Here is an 18,821-nt window from a genome sequence, read left to right as displayed (position 1 = left end):
GAAATGTGGGGTTTAAGTCATGTCGAGCAGGGGGCAAACGTGGTGCGTTACTGGCTACTGCACAGCAAAAGGTAAGGAACCTCAAGGGAAATGTATCACAGAGGTGAATGCCTCGCATATAATGATCGAGGTTTAAAAACATTCTTGAAAAAATGTTATCCGAGATTAATTGGTTGAGGTCAAGTACGCCTCACAAATTTACATGGTAGATCTGACTTTCAGTGTTCTCTTTTTTCCTCTAACAAGGAAATCCACACTTTTCTTTTCTGTTTGTCTGGTTTTGGTCACTCCCCCCTCCCTACTTCCCCAGATCTGGAGGGTCCTGGGTGTTAGGGAACTGGTTTGGCTGCAATAACATGCTGGGTTGGCTGTAGAAGTTTTAACAGCTAAAAGAGAACTTCAGTGAATCACCACCCAGTCTAAAGCTCACCTCAAAATGTCTTCACATGTAGAAGTCCCTGATTCTACAGGACAAAAAAGCACATCTGTCCAGCACCAAACAGCTAGATGTTAGCCTTTGAAAACAAGCCAGGTGGCTACTAAAGTTCCTGAGGATCCTCTAGCAAATGGTATCACTGCTCATGAGAAACCTGCTCTGGCTGCCTCTCTATCTCCTGTGGAAAAGACACCGAGTTTGCAGTTACAAACAGAAGTTAGTATCTCACAGCACCTGCTAGGCACACCAATCTCTTAAAGAAGGGTTGGGAAAGCAATTCAGGCAGTCTCTGTTCCTTTCCCCCCGTGGTTTGTGACTAAAGGGTGAACATAGGGAAACTTACAGAAATTGGTCTGCATACCTCCCACCAGAGGGGCAGCCATCTGGGCGCTCTGCTGCAAGGGCATAGCTGAGGCTGAGAAGGGTGGAATTGGCTGGAAGACTGGGAGCAGGACAGATGCGGGAGGCAAACCTGGTGCCAGATGAGACGGCAGGATTGCTTCAAGGGTTAAAGCCTTAACAGACAAGGGGAGAAGCCAGCTTGAGAATGTATCTGCAACAAGGATCAAAATAGCGTTATTCAAACCGAAATGAAAGCAAGAACTCAACTGCCATGTATGTTTTTCTTCAAGTCTCATGGCTTTGGGGCCAGTCCCATGAGCTGCGTGAGAGAGGATGGTTGGTTTTGAGCTGTCGAAGTTGACAGTGCTCAGACCTTCACAGTTCTTTTTCAGCAAATGAAGGGGACAGGACTGTGGCCCTGTGTCACGTGGAGAATGTGCCTGGTGCACAGGCTCGCAGGGCAAAGCAGGGACCTTCGCAGGACGCTTCAGGGAAGATGTACGTTACGTTGAGGGTGAAGTCATCTGAGCACGGGTGATGACTCAGCCTTCCTTATGCAGCAGGGCCACAGTATCTCCCTGCGACCCAGGGTCCAGGTTCGCCAGGCAGTAAGTTGAATGGTCAGCAATGCCCGATGCGTTGGGCTACAGGGCCGGTGAGTGGCCCTCGTGGTCTTGCAGATCCACCAGGCAGCAAGCCTTAGCCTGCAAGGAAAGCTGGGCTGGAAGCTCACAGTTTATGTACTGGAGTTTGACAAGGTTGAATACTGTGTTCAGCCCCAGTTTGGGATATAGAAGAGCACTTTTACAATAGTGTAGCTCCGTTAGCTTAAATAATATTACTCCAAACTTCTTCTGAGCTAAAGGAGGAAAAGCGGTCTCTAATTTCTTGTAAGCTGAGAATCAGCTGGAGACCTGTATCTCCTGTTTTCCTTTTCTGTACCATACAAGTATCTGCAACTCCCCTCCCCCTGTATTTTGCAGCCTAGATTATACCTTTAGCCGTGGCTTTGTACAAGTAACATGACTCTAATTTAGAAGGTATTTCTTTTGAACAAAAGAGAACAGCTTAATTCCATTGTCATCAGAGTAGGGAAAAGAAGTAATTGGCCTTTATTATGTCACTGAAGTATATAGCACATGTGTCTGAATACATACATGAAGTAGATTTGCAGAGTAAGACCGTGTCAATGTTATTTTTTGAATACACAGTATTTTTTGAACAGAACTGTACCTTCCAATCATGACTGTTGTTTGTTTCTTCAGGCAGAAACTGTAACTACAGTTCGCAACCAATATCCTGAGGCCTCAACCGTTCCTGAGTGTTACCACAGTATAAATATGATTAATAATGTTTCACAAAAAGCCAAGCGCTGCTGGCTTTATTCATGTAAGCAGTTACATTCACTTCCAAGGAACTCAGATAATGTCAGACTAGGTCTGGACAGATGTATGAGGCTTGGAAGAAAGTGGCTTAGCTTTGCTGAACCCATTCACTACTGGTGGCCTGCCTTTGTGACTTGGAGGTCTGTAATGATCAACCTTGGCATGTTTCCGTGTTTCCAGACTCACACTACATTACCTTGGGTAAACAACCTTCTGCCTCACCCTCCATGGATTTGCTAACATGAATGCATCTTTGTAGCACCTTCACCAGCACCTCCTCTGAAAGAAGTCATCACCTCCCAAGGTACCGTTATTGCCACTGCGATCAGGGCTCTGTTGCATTAGGCATTATACCATGTACCAGCAGATAAATCATACCAGCTTTTCTGACTGGAGTCAGACAGTCCTGAAGCAGACTACCTTTTCAGGGATGAAGGCATTTTATGATAAGACTTAGAGCTTGGTCCATATATGAATTTGTATCTTGGAGCAATATGTGTCCTGCGTGGCACTGGGTGTCTGAAGCAGTCAGGTTAGCATGCAGACAGTCTAGAGCTACAAGTCTGGATGGGAAAAGATGACACACTATTGATAGCCAGGGTAATGGTCCTCACTTCCCCTCAGACTACTACCAAATGAGATCATCTTAAAGGCTTTTTTTTTTTTTTTTTTTTTTCTTTTTGCATTGTCACACTGAAAGTTGGATCCATTTGGCAAAAGTCTAATGCTAGTCTATCACTACTGACCACTGCCATATCCAACAAAATACAGAGCTGGCTTCTTTTCAAGTTGCTGACATAACTGTCATAGTAAAAGAAGCTGTGTGGATTTGCATAGTCTTGAATTCCATTTTCCTGAACTAGCACAAAATTCTACTAGAATATTTGGCAGTTTCACAGTTATTTTCACGTACATAAAATAACTTATTCTGAAATACAAGATATTTTTCCAAGATATGAAACTCTTCACATTGTGCTGTTGCAATTATTCTTCCCCTCAAGGAAATAAATATATCTTGTCTACAAAACAATTAAAATATCCATTGAACTTTTTAATTACACTATTCCTTGCAATTGCTTTTTTCTTTGTACAATCCCATGTACACTGAAAATAAACAAATTGCAGAGGAAATTAGGTGGAAAGGACCACAAAAACGAGAAAATAATTTAATTATTTCACTTTACCTTAGGAGAAGACATGTTTAAACTAACACATTCTTCACAAAAGCAAAGTAAATATTATAACTAATATTTGAAAACTCTCACAGCATGGCTATGTCATATGCCAAGAATACTAACCTCTACAGAAATAAACTTCAGAGGTGGATCCTGATTTTTCACTGTTGCACTGTGTGCTGCTCAGACTTATGAAAGCTGAAGGAAAAGGTGTCTGTGTAAGATAAAGCCCCTCCTGACTTGAATTAACATTGAAAAACATCTTAAAGTTTTCATAATTATATATAATCCAGGAAGACCAGCCCACCAGCATAAGTGGAAGAAAAGCAGACAGAAGTGGTATGAGACTATGGAAAGAGGAGCCACAGCTCAGGGGAACACCAGCCATGATTACCCCTGAAGCAGCTGCTTAATAACGTTAAAGGTAATGTTTTGATCCCCTTGCCTGCGCTTGGTCTCCCCCACCGACAGCTTGGGATGATGCTGGGTGAGAAGCTTGGGTATTTACTGTCCGCCTTAACCTTGCTTTCCATGTCACAAAGAGAGAAACCCAGCCCTGCTTAGACTGTTGTGCTAGAAAGTAGTACCTGAGCTTGACTGTCAGGGTGACCAATTGTTTGAAGACCAGCAGGGCACACAGAGCAGCAGATCCTGGCTCTCTGGATTAAAAAAAGGGCAGACTACTACCTCTAATGATGCGTTTGGAGCAGCTCCCAGCCACACCAATGTTAGAGGTTGGGAGTATGTGTATAGGTCCTCTGTCTGCTGCTCTTTCAAGGTTTGCGGTAGAAGGTGATGAAATGAAAATTACAAGCTTTTTTTTTAAAAAAAAGTAGGTAGGGAGAAAATGCTGGGCTTTCATTTCCACCACTTTTTCTCCAATAGCAAAAGGTGTCTGCAGAGGTGTTTAATGTCAGTCTGCAGTGTGTCTGTGTTTTGCATCAGGGTGCTTGAGTGCTGACCCTAATCTGAGCCAGAGGACCTCTGAGGTCCCCTCTACTCTCAGTTATCATGTGAGTCTGTGATGAGGTGTGGCATCATGCCTAATGAGCAGCCTCAGGTAGAAACAGGCACAGTTCATGCCCAGTTTGGGTGGGACAGAAACCACTTGCAAGAAAGTAAGCCTGCAGGGCAATAATGTACAAGGCTTCCTGGTGTAGGCTGCAGGTGGGAAGGAGCTTGAGAACTGGAAGAGCTAGGACATGCCAGAAGGGATGAAGTAGACCCCAGAAAAAGGCTAAACATCTGGGCTCAAACGCGACACCAGGCACAGCCTGAACTGATATTACCACCAAGCAGGTTGTAACACAAGAGTACTGTAGAGAGACACGCCAGCCCAGCAACAAGCCTCACCTGTATTTAGAAAACAGAAATTCGGTCTGGTCTTATAGCAAAGGACTTAGCCAAGAAGGGCCTGGTAGGGGCTGACACCACCAGGTAATTAAAACATGGTTTGTAAGTAGCCAAATCAAAGTGATGTGACTACTCCCAAAGCAGATGAGCTGTAGCTTTCCCAAATAGCTTGCAAGATCCTGAACAAAACAGGCATGTGGAGGTCAGAGGAGGCCAGTGACTTGATTTGTCCTTATCATACTAGTTCACATCTGATTCCTAATTAAGGGTTTTTTTTTCTGAGGTAGACTAAGTATGCCCAGCAGTAGCTCTGATGCTGTTGCATTACTGCACAAAGGGACAGCAGTGAGAAGCTGAGCTCCAGGATGGTCTTCCTGGGATACAAGAAGGAGAATGGGGCAAGAACCTGCCTAGCAGTTCTCAGCAAGGACTGTGATCCAAAAACAGACCACCACCCTCCACAAAATGGTGGCACAGGGGCATAAACAAGTAGATATGTTTTTTTTCTCAAAAGGCTTTGATCTCAGTGAGCTGCAATCAATGGAAAGGCTTCCTACTGATTTTGCTGGTATCTAGATTGAAGCTCCTACGTGAGGGTAGAGTATTCTGTACAATAGCTTTAACCTGCCTCAGAGTCTGTCACATCACCAGATCCTCTTTCCATTCCTGTTGGTCAGAGCTGGGCTCAGGACAGCGAGCCTAAACAAAGAATGATCATAAAAATCATAAATTTGTATCCTCCCTTAAGAGCTGTATTTAAAATAAGTCTCTATAATTGTCAGATTGTTTTAAGCTTGCCATCATAATTTGCCATGCTTTCCTAAAGCAGTAGCAGATTAATCTAAACAGTGCACAGCTTGTGGTCTGTCCACAGCATGCCCACGACATCGTCCTGCTCTCAGACATTCCCGTGACGGCCAGCCGGTGAGTCACGCAACCGCAGCTCCTCATTGCTGGCAAAGGGAGCCCACCTGAGGGGCAGCCTTTCACTCCTTCCTTCACTCAGGCACTCACTTCTCCCAGTGGGGCTCCGCTCTCCGGCACAGGCAGTGTCTCTGCAGAGGCGTGCTGATGGTCTCTTCAGAAACCTTTTGCACACAAAAGCAGATGCTCCCACTACACATCTGCAGGGTGATTTATTAGCATACACAGATTGGCAGGGCAACATAATATCACATGCAGCAGATAGGAACAACATGCACAGAGTCTTTTAGCTATGTGCATCTGTATTCGTATCTGGAAATAATCTGAAGATGCGCCTCAGTGCTAACCAGTCTGTCTGTGAGTTAGATTCTTGTTTGAATCACATGTAGCTGGGGTGTAAAGCGTAGAGCCATTATTCGTCCAGACTAGAGTCATCCAGGAAGGCAAGCATTTGTAGCAATAAGTTTCAGCTCATGTAGCCTTTTCTTCTTTTTCTCATTTTACTTGTGTTGACTTCTAGTCAGCAGCACACAGAAAATACAGAAAATTCTCTAGATTCAGGATCTATGTGTAGATGAAATTGCTAGCTTTGTTCATAGTAAAGTTTAAAATTTTCAGAAATAAAAAATGCAGATTTCTATCCTTTTCTTTCAAAACAAGCATAGCATTTTCAAGGACCACAGTCTTGACCTATCAGAGTATGTACAATCTTGAACTGAAAAGATGTAATCAGAAGACAAAAAGAATGATCTACCTCTGTACCGAAGCTTCTCGTCTATTCCTATTCAAAGCACATCAATGGCCACCTCTGAGCTAAGATCAAGTAATTCCTATCTCCTTCTAAGCTGAATTCATCTGTGTTGCCCCTTAATTTTCTGTGGGGCTGTAGCCAGGGCTGACAAGGATTGGGATTCTTCTTCAGGATGGTTAAGTTTGATGATTTCCATCCAGGTCCCTTTTGCAGGAGTTTTTCAAGCAGAGTTGATTTAAAGGCAACTGCAATTATGAAAAGCAGGAATTATGACCGCCAACTACTCAAATTGAGAGAAATCCTCTCCAGTTGAGAGAACCTGAACAAAGACCATATGTAAGTCCTTAGCACTGACTGGCAAACACACCAGTGGGTTTTTTGAGTGTTTGCCAGTTTTGCTTAAGATACACTACATAATGTCCTCAGGGTCTGTGGGAATTTTTTGTGATTCTTTACAGTTCAGTTCATCAAATACTTACATTTGCAACCTCAGTGTTTCATTATTTAAAGCAGCTTTTGGAAGCCACAATCATACAGTTCTTCAGTTTTCTCTTGTAATCTATGTTATCATGTAACTTTTGAAGATTAGAATAGATTTCTACTAAATGATTTGGCTCTGCTCAAAGACAGAACTGATAAATTGAACTTTAACTCCTACTACCTGCTATTATGTTTTATTAGTTTTAAAATGAGGTGGGTTTTTTTCCTTCTGAAAGATTTTTTTTTATTGCAGAGAGGATCTAGGTGATTCGACAACACAATTAGGTAGAACAAAGGTTTTTTACAAACCTATAAAAATAGTTACTGTGAACAAAAGATTCACAACAGCAATTTAAATATTTCCTCATAAGTTGATGTAAGCTTTTTAAAAATTAAAAAAAACCCAACAATCCACATTCATAACTAATGTATTAAAAGTGTTTGTTTGGAATCTGCATCCAAATCTCATCTCATCTTTCTTACGCTCTGTGATCTTCGAGTTTTCAGGCAGACAGTGCCTGAGGATTAAGTTCTGCCCTGGTCTGGCAAAACTAGGGAGTTTTGCTTAACTTATGCATGTTTTAGACTGCCATTAAGAGCTCTGATCAGCACGTTAGGGAAGCAGGTTTTTTCCCCTTTCTTTTAAAACATGTTGGTACAGATGAGCTGAGGCTGAATTTGCTTTTAAACTAAACCTCTTTAGTAAGTAATTTTCTTGAGCGTAACTTTTTACAAATGTTTCTACAGCACGTTTTTTTTTTACACGCCTATTGTGTTGTCACCAGGCAGATGGCTTATTATTCACATTAGGAACAAATCTTAGTTTTGACTCAATTCTGTAACGGAGCTTTTTGTGAATGAGAATATGGGTATCATGTTGTTGAAAGAGCTACTAGGGATCCTCAATTCCTCAAAGCAGGGAGCATTTTTCTTTATTTTTGGTGTCTGCTGTAAAGAAATGTATGATGGTTTGTCTTGTGTATTGAAGAAGAGTCAATGTGATCACCTAGTTAAGTACCACATATGTGTTGAATACTGCATTAGCTAGTTTTCACAGTTAAAAGAAACATGCTTTAAGGCATCTTTTTCCTCTCTTGCTGTGCAATAATATTCAGTACATTAGTCTTTATCCTGTATCATGAAAGCTTATCTTCTCAGCGACGGAGGCTTCAAGTTCTCTCCTGCTGGTAAAGTAGTTTAGCTCTATGCCAAACTGGAAAATTTCACCCTTCCCCAGGGGTAAATAAAATCCCTATAAGCAAGAGTTCAAGTCAAGCAAGTTCCTCACTAGTTACTCTTTCCATGAGTCACATGCTTCTCTTGTGCAGAATCTGTCCAGCTCCTTGTCTCAGTGATGTAAGATCAGCGTAACCCAAGTTATCCTTTATAGCCAAAAAGAATAACCTCTAATACTAACAAGAATAAAAGCCCTTTGCAGTTACAAACAAAACTTTTTGCCCCTTTCCTTTTCCAGTTTTTTTCACATTCCCATTCCTCTTGCTGTTTTCCTAGGTCTGGATCTCTAATTAAAACAACATGCTTACCTTTTAGGTTTCTCATACTGATTACTTCTAAAGCAGCCACCAGTCTTCCTAATGTTTTTCAGTCAGGGAGATGCTCTTCTTTTCTTATACTATCAATCACATCAATAGGATGTGATTGCATTAGGAAATTATGTTGTTTGCATGTGATTATTCTTCATGGGACTCCAGTGCATAAGGCTTAGACTCAAATGAGCAGCAGTGTGGCAGTGGACACCAAGCCTGGGTTCAAGGGCTAGCGCCGCCTGATACAGTCCACTTGTAATTTGAAGTAAGATTCTTATCTTGGGAAAAGCTAATGCTCTTTGAGCATACTGCCTGATCCTGTAATCAATTAATCTTGCGCAGTGTCTTAACTATTCTATACAACCATTGTTCCCATAGGGTGATTCAAGTAAAAACAATAAATTAGAAAATGTTTTTACTTTGGTGACTTAAAAAAAACAGAAATAGTGTCTCAGAGGATAACCTGTTTTGGCCAAACAGGGAAATACAGCACAGTGATTAGCATCTTCCAGGGCTAGGTGTTATGTGTGGTACATGGGAAACCTTTCTTCAACAGTAAGAAAATAACACATTCAAAAGAACAACGAATGCTTAAACTGAGAATGTGGGTGACAAGCCCTGAGTTAGTTTTTGTCACTGATGGTGCTGATTCCACATATTACCAGCCCATCTGAAATACTGTGCACAGCAAGCAGAGTGGTCCCAAGGGCAAACTTTGATTTTTATTGGGTATTATGGCGATACGTGCACAAAGGTCTGTGTATTGTCCAAGAGGATCTTGTCACAGACAATAATCCCACTGAAGCACTTGGAATGTTTTCACAGTTTCATTTTCCAGGATATCTCCAGAAGCATAGCTGGTGATGTCTAGGCATTGTGGAAGATCAATTACATTCTCCTGACCTTCAGTAGCAGGTTAAGCCACTAGGTAGCCTGTTGAATCTAAAAGGAGCTACACTAAAATTGTGGCTGCCTAAATGTGTAATTTAAAGATGCTTAGTCACAGGTTTATGAGTATACTGGAGTAACACAAACTATAGCACAAAACACTTTCAAGTGCAGGCAATGAATTATTCTTTGTTTATCTGTATTTGTTTTACTAGGTCTCTTTGTTCTACTTACAGGTTTTATGGTATACAAGAATAAACATCATTAGGATTTATATATAACAAATGCCAATATACTTAGAGGAAAAAGCCAAGCTCCATAACAGGTTTTGCTTTGTTTTAAAAGTACAATGTTGTGGAAAATGAGCACATGTTTTAGGTTCCCTTTTATCACTTCAGAGTGTTGTCTGGCTTTTCCAAATCATATACATAAATATGACTATATAACCTGGAGATAGGAAAGCACTTGTTTAAACATGCGCATGCCTACAGTACCGTAATTTACAGAGACTCAGAGCTGGCACCACGTTCTGACATAGAAATTTAGGGTTGCACCACATATACTGAACAATTGCTCTAATGTTTGAAATACAATGGCTACACTGTTTTGTTTCCAAGTTCTTTAGGAAAAATCAGTATAGATTTTTGGTACAATATTACCTCTCCAGGTACTGTAGAAAAGTATTCAGTATATTATTTCTGAATATAGCTGTTACTTATAATACTGTAAAAAAAAAATAATCTTCACATTAAAGCTTAGGCACAGCTTACTTACTGGCACTTTGGGCCAAAACTCTGAAATTCAGTGGAAACTGTGGTAGCCTGTGGATTCAGAAGCTGCAGGTGAAACACTAAAGCAGAAACAAACAAACAAACAAACAGGCTTTCTAAAAATAATTCCAAGTTGCGTATACCGGTTTTATTGTTATAAGCCACCAATTCAACCAAGCTCTTTGTTTTATGAGGTGTTACAGAGTCAGAGGAAAAGAGGTTAGGGGACTGTATCAAAAAATAACAGTGTAAAGTAGGGGAGAACCTCTCCCCCCTTCCCCCCCCCCCCCCCCATTTGTCCTTGTTAGAAAACAACTCCCTGTGCTGGGTGCAGCTGCAATATGTGCTAAATAACCACACACCTCCTGGTGCTCCTCACCCCAGAGAAGTTCACTCAGAAAACCCCAAAGGTTTTCCCAGATTAGTCTCAGAGGTTTTCCCTCCATAACACTACAGGGATCACAGTCCAGCCACCTTTGCATACAGCCACTCCTCAGTGAGCAGTTGTAAGACAGAAAGATTTTAGTGACATGTTCATTCTAAGCTTATTTGTGGACAGGAAGTCATCCCTCTGCTTTCCTGGTGTCCAAAACTGACCTTGCCATCTCAACCCAAGGAAAGCACCTGTTTGGGGCAATTGGACTGAGCACAGAGCTGCCAGTAGTATAATAGGCCTTACTAGCCCATCAGGAAATCTCTCTGCAAGGCTCTAAGAGAAGCTGCATTTGAGTTAGCCAGACAGAAGCCTTTGACAGAGTTACAGGAATGCTACAGCAATTATTTTTTCCCTTGCACTTCAGTAGTTTTCAGCAAAACCTTCAGCTATCTGGGTTTAAACTGACACTGCTGTGGCTCACTGTCTGCCTCAGGTTCATTTTTAATGCTGTCTAGTTCTGTTAAGCAGCTAATAATACTCACACCTATGCAACACTTTTCATTTATAGACTTCAGCCACTGGCACAGCTGCACCCCCATTTTACACAGGGGAAAAGTCAAGGAAAGTGAGGCTGAAACTGGACTTTCCAATGCATGCTGCAGTTTGGGTGGCATGAGGCTAACGGATATTACTTGGTTTTTTCCTCTGGTGTGCTGGAAAAGGGTTTAATTAGCCACAGCGGACTTCAGATGTGCAGTCATTTATGGGCCTGAAGGCCCCACAGGGTTCCCACAGCTCGTTGTGCTTTGGGCACAGGGGCTCAGCACCCTCCTGCCACAGCCCTGGGGCATAGCACATCCACTACACCCAAACACAGCCGGCTCCTACATGACCAGAAGCAGAAATAAAGAGGAGGGAGACACACTGCCTTGGAAAGGCCAGTGCGTGGGGTCAGAGGGAAGGCAAAGGGGAGAGGGAGACTGTGTAAGGAGGAGAGGACACACTGCAGAAACTTCCAGGACAGTGAGGGAAAACGCATTCAGGGAAGGAGGAGAGCAGGGGACACTCTCCACCTTGTACACTCAACTTTTGATCCAGAAAAAAACCCTAAGCATCCATTAAGCACCCTTTGAATGTGGGGAGCTGGAATACAAAGCTGCCTGAACTTTGCAGTCTTAACGTTTTTCCACATAGACGTTTGTCCATGTTCCTGCCCTGTACTGGAAACATTCAGAGATTTATAGTCTAGTTCCGATTACCACGCCCAGGTAGGTGAAAGCTTAGTAGAACAGGAAGCCAAGCCCTTCTCATTACATGACAACAAAATGGACAGTGAGGCAAGACCCCAGGGTCAGATGGGCCAACAGTGCAGTCCTCTGTTAGGAGCAACCCTGTCACCCATGGTGCAGAGATAGATCAAGCTTCATTTTCATAGCTGCTAGAGTTTTGCCTCACCACTTCTTTGTAAGGCTGCCACCCTTTTTTAATCTCCAGCCTGTTTATCCATCACCACTTTATACTGACTTCCCGCTTTTGCTGTGAGAAGTTTCTTCCTATCTTAGTAAACTTCGGGGCTTTTTCTCAGTGGATAACAGGTATGCTGAGTTAACTACAAGTCTATTAGCACATCACCTATGAATTAATAACAACTGTTATGTTAATACAGGACTCTGTATTAGAAGATCCCAGTTCTGGATATGAGAGAAAGACTACATATCCAGTGTACTTCCTAACACCTGGAATTGTTAATATAAAACATTAATTTCCTTTACAGGGGTGTAGACAGTGCGCTTGCCTTAAACCACTAACAAAGGTGTGATGTTTAAGAATTATTGAGCAGACTAACACATTTATCAGTTAAATAACTAAGCTTTAGCCTTAACAAAACATTTAAGTAACACAGCCTTAACAAAACATTTTAAAAGCATGGAATCAAGGCTTAAACAATTAGAGACATTAGAGACAACACACTTAAATAACTCTTTAGAAAACACCAAATATTAGAGAGTTTAGTCTGACAGGGCACTTTATCAGCTTAAAAAAACACATTAAATACTGGCATACAGTTACTTGACAATTAATCTTATCACAGCTCATGCTGAACAAGAAATATACACTGGACCCCTTTTTTGAGTACAAAATACTTTTTATGTGGTTTAAGTTTTAAGGGATTTATATGTTTACCAGTTAAAAAAAAATCAGCAATGAACAGAATATATTCTAAGAATAGGCTCTCAATTTTTTATAGCACATGCATCCAAATACTCAGAAAAAACATAACCTGACTCTTTCAAAAACAGTTTAAAGGAAGTCACAAGCAGCTGCTAGGTTCTGACTTCCTTTCAAAATTAGATTATTAATTTATGTGCAACTAGAAGGTAAATTTGGCTATCCCAGTTTAAATGTCAGTCTTCACAGAATATTGTTGTTCCCTATTTTGTAATGATTCCCTCTTTACAAAGAAATTCTGAGTTGCTGTAAAGTTGTGCCATCAAACAGCTGGCACAGCCAATCAAAAATAGGACTTTCTTTTTAAAGTTAATATTGCCATTCATGGCCCTGGGTTGTGTGGGGCTCTAACCCAGCTGTTCAGGATAGCAAGGGAGCAGACAAAAGCATGTCTTGCCCTTTCAGACCTTTCCGTACTGCTTCTGCTTAGCTTTTGCCTTGGGAAATTATGGGAGAGCACAGGCTGCTGACTGGAGGGTACCCCTGGGAGCTGGTGGGCAGAGATAATCTGGCTCCTTGAAGCTCCTGCCCCCTCGCCCACACGGGCACAGACTGAGACAGAAACACAGTGTGGGGCGAGGAAGCCAGGGGCTGCAGCCCAGCCTCACTGCCGCTCTGCTGGCTGCACGAGGGGACACCGCACGCTGAAGCAAGCATCTCCAAGGGCTCCACTCCTTGCTATGGCTGCTGCCCCAGCCCTGCTCCCTCCTGAAGACTGAACAAGTCTAACCCATTAGAAGTAGAAGGCAAATTTCTGCCTAGCAGCTGGGAAGGGGAAAACCAAAACCAGGCACCCCCACCACACTGAATCTTTGGTCACATGTGAGTGAGTGAACACAAACAAGTGTCCTGCGATACCTCTGTTTGCATGGGAAAGCATGCAGAAGGCAGGGCTGGAACATGCACAGGGGAGGTACGCACGAACCCCTAAAAATAAGAGGCTATAAATGTACTGCAGAGTCAAAAGTAAGTGAAATGTTTTCAGAAAATCCTAAAGGGAAGAGTGGAAGAAAAGCAGACCAGCCCTCTGGGAACTCTGCTTTCCTAAGTCATAAAACCCTCTGTTTTCCCTGTCTGGAAAAGTTGTCCACAATGCTCAGAACAATATGTTTTTAGTCTTTTACACCAAATAACCGGGAAAAAAAAAATCAGTATCAACTGCTGTGAGTGGGCAAAAGTACCATCTTGTAGTTGAGAGAGATAATGTTTTCAAAAGCTGGAGTTTGAGACATGAAAGTGAAATTGTTCACCAAAATTAAGAATTAAACTTAGTATTTTAGAAACATGTTTATGTCCTTAACTAAAACATGTTTTCCAAATCTTTTTAGTTTTTTATGCCATATGTAAAAATATTTCATGTTCTTCACTTATGAAATTCACAGAAATTTAGAATCTCAAAAACTTTTGGAAAATAGACATGCCAAATGTGTTATTAATAAACCAAAAAATATATTTTATTGAATGAAATGGCTTGAAAACAAGCCAAACTTCCAAAATGGAAAGGAAGATACATTTTTTCTTCTTTTTCTGAAGGCATCCGACTGTGCAGGAATGCTTTGTTGAAAATTTAAAGATGGACAAATAATCAAAAACTTGGTGGAGCATGGAGCAGCAGACTGTATTAATTAAACCACAATTATCTTTGTGGCACTATTTGGTTTTGCATGGTCGCACAGTATATTCATGCATATTGTAACTAATCGTGCTATCACTAATAGACAAAACTCCAGACATCAGGAATTTGGTTTGGATAAGTCAAGCACAATGACTTATTTCAGATGCCGATATCTGTTTCTTAAAAAGAAGCATTGTTTCTTTTTCCTGTATATTCTATAGCTGTACTGACTGAGGCTCAGATTGTGTGGGCGTGCTCAAGGGAAACCTTCAGACAACACCCAGATATTGCTGAAATTTATAAAGCTGTTAACAAGGCTTTGCCTGGGTGTGTTGCTGTATCTGCAGCTGAACTGGGTCAGAGACTGAAGCTCCTGGGCACCCTCCCAGCTGCTCACTATTGCTTTTCCTTCTTTCCCCTGCCAGAGGTTACCCTCCTCCGCAATGCGCCTCTGTCACTGCGTGCTTAGGTTGACACTGTGGAATTATCATAGAATCACAGAATGTCATGGTCGTGATTGCTTTATCATTGATACCTCTCAGTAAGTACTCATTTTACAGATAACACCCCACCCGTATCTCTCTTAGGTCAGGGATAGTTATTGACTTTTTAGTTTTTCATGGGTGGCAATGGAAGTGGTGTGAGCTTGGTCAGTGGGCTTGCTGATGCCTGCACCCACCAGTGTGGCTAAGGCTGCTGTAGGACTCCAGAGTTTATGGCAGCAGGAAGTCATCTGGTGACCCCTGTGGGTATGTAAGCCCCTCTTGAGCAGCCCTCCTGCGAAATGGGAACCTCTGCTCCAGTTCGCTGGGTGAGTCTGTATTTTCAGACTCTGCTGTGCCATAAATGCAGAATTCTTCAGATGCCAATCAAAGGCAACCTTTTAGTTTCAGTTTGCGCACCACAGGATAGGTGTTAAGGAACAGATACAGATAAGGTTTCACTGCATTAACACGTGGTAGGGTTCCCCAGAAATCTAACAAACTGTAAGCGGAGCGAGGTAATAAGAGGCCAGGGAGTTTTGGCAGCTTGCCGTCCCAAGCCAGTGTTTGCTGTGTGCATGTCATGGGCAGATCCTGTGCAAAGGTCACAGCAAGCTAAACATTACAAATCCTAAAAGGTCCTTGCACAATTAACATTTAAAAAATAATATATATTATATAAACTGCTGTGTTTTAAAGAGGCCGGGAACAGCAGAAGGTAGCCTGCAGCCAGGAATGTGCTAATTAAAGTATACAATAGAAATATTAACAGAGTGACCTTAAGGGTGGGAAGGAGGCAGGAGGAAGGGGGAAGATCTGACATAATCCCCTTAGTACCATGTTATATTCCAGTGCCATGAAAAATGGGACAGACAGACAGGAAGAGAGCAGTACTGTCATCCTGGCCTGGAAAAGCTGTCTCTACTGAGGCAGCAGCTAAGCCTGGGCCTAAAAGCCACACCTAACCTCTCTGAGCGCCCACCAGTGCACACCCCGGCTGGGGTACACAGTGGCCTGCAGCTTCATGAACCCACAAAGACCCTAGAGAGGACGCTTGCCAAATGCACTTTCAACAGTGGGTTTTGGTTTGTTTTTTTTTTACTTTTTCCTACCTTTGTATTACAGATCGATGGTTTGAAGTAAGCCTCTTCTTTTAGCCTCAGTTTAAGGAAAAAATCTGACTGTAAGTAACCTCACGCAATAAAGCACTCTGTTCCTCTGAGCATGGCAGCATTGAAAGCTTTTCCTGTAACCATCGTCCCTATCTATATTTTTCAGGATATGGTAATGATAATATAGTCAGCCTTCTCTTAGTCACACAAGCTGTTTGGGAGATGGTATCTCTGGGTCTGAGGTGAGGGAGCATCTGCCAGCAGACTGCATTAGCCAGGAAAATCCTCTGGCACACAAGGTGAGCCAGGAGCCTGCCAAGTACAAAGCACTACGAGGGAGTTTGTAATGAAGCAATGAAGCCCGCACATGCTGCTTTTCCTCTGTTTTCTTGTTGCTACGGAGGTGCATCATAGAATCATTTAGGTCGGAAAAGACCCTTAAGATCATCAAGTCCAACCGTTAACCCAGCACTGCCAAGCCCACCACTAAGTCATGTCCCTAAGCACCACGTCTACACATCTTTTAAATACCACCAGGGATGCTGATTCAACCACTTCCCCCGGCAGCCTGTTCCAATGCTTGACGTCCTTACATTATGGCCCAGCTCCTGGCTTGTTTTGTTTAGATCTACCACTCACCACCTTTTTTGTCTTGCAGCTGATCTTGCAGGTAAACTGAGCTCTTCCTATTGAACAATCCTGTTTGTCTCTATCCCTTCTTTGTCAGCACCACCCTTGTGTGTGGCTGTGAAATTCCTCACTTAGTTCTTTCTGTCCCTCGATTATGACCTGATCTGGTCTTTATCGTTCAGGCTGCTGGGCATACAGCACACAAGAGCTTAGGACTGGATTTCCCTAGCAGGAGTCTGGGGAGCTGCCAGCAGTAGCAATGAGGAAGAAGGATGGAGAACCTTAGCCAGATTCTGTCACATGAATATACTATCTTAGAGTAATTAGGGATCTTATAGCAGCTGGGATATACATGCCCTTTACACCTGGCCCACAACTCGCTTGCATACTGTATTTTTCTTAGCTTTTTTTTCCCTGATCTTTTGAATAGCATTTTGGAGAAGCTCTCAGCATCAGCAGCAGGATGAATAGGGTAGTCCTGTTCAACTTTAATTTGTAGTTTGCACCAAGGATAGTATTCAAATATCAGCTCTTACTATTATAATTATATAAACTTTCTTGCATGCAAGCACCCAGTCAAAGGAATGCATACCCATACCAAAAGTTCTTTCAATACCTTTGCTGGCATCTGTTGTAAGTTGCCCGAACAAAGAAAGAGAATGGGTCTTTTCAGCCATTTAGCAATTCATACCTAAGGTCTTTGTTTCTGGGGCACAGGAATGAAGCTGTTCCCCAGGGAAAAAAATATGGTTAAAAAGACCTCAGTGTAATCTTGTTTCCCTTCATGATTAACTGCAGCTAGGAAAAAAAAAGGGATCTCTTTCATGAGCTTTAGGTCGCTGGAAACATACTGGAGTCATGCTGCTTTGTGAGCTGAACAGGAGCTCCCAATGTGACACACTGCTAAAAGAGACAATGCTGCTCTTGGATACACAAGCATATACCCAAGGCTATATCAAGCAGGATGGCATCACACACAGTCCTGAGCAATTACTGCTAGAATATTGTCCAGGGTTCGTGCCTGCTGCTCAAAAGGGATGCTGATAAATTATAGAAATTCAGAGAAAAGTCACAACAGTGATTAACAAAAATTGACATGACTGATCTTCCTTGTCCTACAAGCCCTGTACCAAAATCTTTGATCAAAAGCCAGGAAAGGGAATGCCAGGAACAATCAGTAGCAGACAACATTGGTCCTCCAGGAGTCCCACTGCTCACAGCATGAAAGATAAGACAAGGCCATGATACAAGATGAGCTGGTGACTCACCTTCTTCCATAACCATGCTACGGTCCTGGCATGAGATTGCACCTTAACTGTTTACTTTTCATGTAGATCAAGAGCTGCTGGTTAGCCACCTGGAAAATAAACATCATATATGAGAAAGACCGTGAATTCCAACTACTTAGCTCATCTAAAAGAAGGTTAAGGGCTGACATGTTCAGAGACTGATACATGGGTAACAAGACTTTGATAATAATTGTCCAATTCAGCAAAAGAAGAAAAGGTTGCTTATGAATACTATTCTCATTTCTTAAGGTGAACAAACATTTTGAATGTAATCCAGAATTTGGAATTTTGAAAAACAAAGCTCAAGGCAGCCATAAACTCCCCTTCTTTCCTCTCAAAGCCATTCTCCTCTGCACAACCCTGTGCACAAGTATTGCTTATTCACATGGTGAATGGCTGTAGTTGTATAATTAAAAGAAAACTCATTAAAAAATTTTTGTTTTCTACATTGAAAAGAACAAAAAAAAAATCTTCATACCCATTTCTAACTTTCTACTTTGGAAATATCTTGTAATGACATAGACTTCATAAACTTGAATATACTCTAAACTAAGCAGTCCAGCTACTCTGGCAGCTCACCTCCTTTCTGATTGTGGTGTGTAGCTGCCAACAGTGTACACTTAACAGTAAATTGTGCACGGACTTTAGACTTACTGCAGAAAAAACCCATTCAGAATCCTCTGGCCAGGATGACCCCTGCTAGCAGAATTTTAAAACTTGACAGTGTATTATGGCACAGAGCCATTTTTTGCAGTCCACAGGTATGCAGAAAAGCTAAAAAGCAGGGGATTCTGGGAAAACTCTCAATTACAAATCCTTAGATAATATTAAATGTATTTTTATGAAACATCACAATCCACAATCCCTCTTTCTCAGCTTCCTTAAGAATAGGCTAGTAAGAGTCACATGGCAATGATGAACACTTCAGCAGCCATTATTGTGACAAGTGGGGTTTTAAAACAACAACAGAATTATTGTATGTTACTATTAAATCCTCTTTGTCACCATTGATAGAATTGACCAAGTGCTCCTCAGCA

At 42.0% G+C, this 18,821-nt stretch overlaps 1 protein-coding gene across 2 annotated transcripts in view; it reads right to left on the bottom strand.

The window, feature by feature from the left end:
- The window catches only part of LTBP1 (latent transforming growth factor beta binding protein 1), a 216,738-nt gene extending 198,387 nt beyond the window's left edge, over nt 1–18,351 (bottom strand). Inside the window, exons 1-4 of one of the 2 annotated variants that reach the window (XM_037405594.1) lie at nt 18,263–18,351; nt 17,764–17,852; nt 798–951; nt 431–614 (exon numbers count right to left, since the gene is read on the bottom strand). The gene's annotated coding sequence lies outside the window, so the exon portion shown is untranslated. The remainder of the gene's footprint in view (nt 1–430; nt 615–797; nt 952–17,763; nt 17,853–18,262) is intronic. The other variant, XM_037405595.1, reaches the window with a different exon arrangement.
- Nucleotides 18,352–18,821: the final 470 nt, after the last annotated feature.

Source organism: Falco rusticolus, chromosome 12, assembly GCF_015220075.1.
Source record: "Falco rusticolus isolate bFalRus1 chromosome 12, bFalRus1.pri, whole genome shotgun sequence".
Taxonomy (NCBI): Eukaryota; Metazoa; Chordata; class Aves; order Falconiformes; family Falconidae; genus Falco; species Falco rusticolus.
This window is presented reverse-complemented; position numbering and strand designations above follow the sequence as displayed.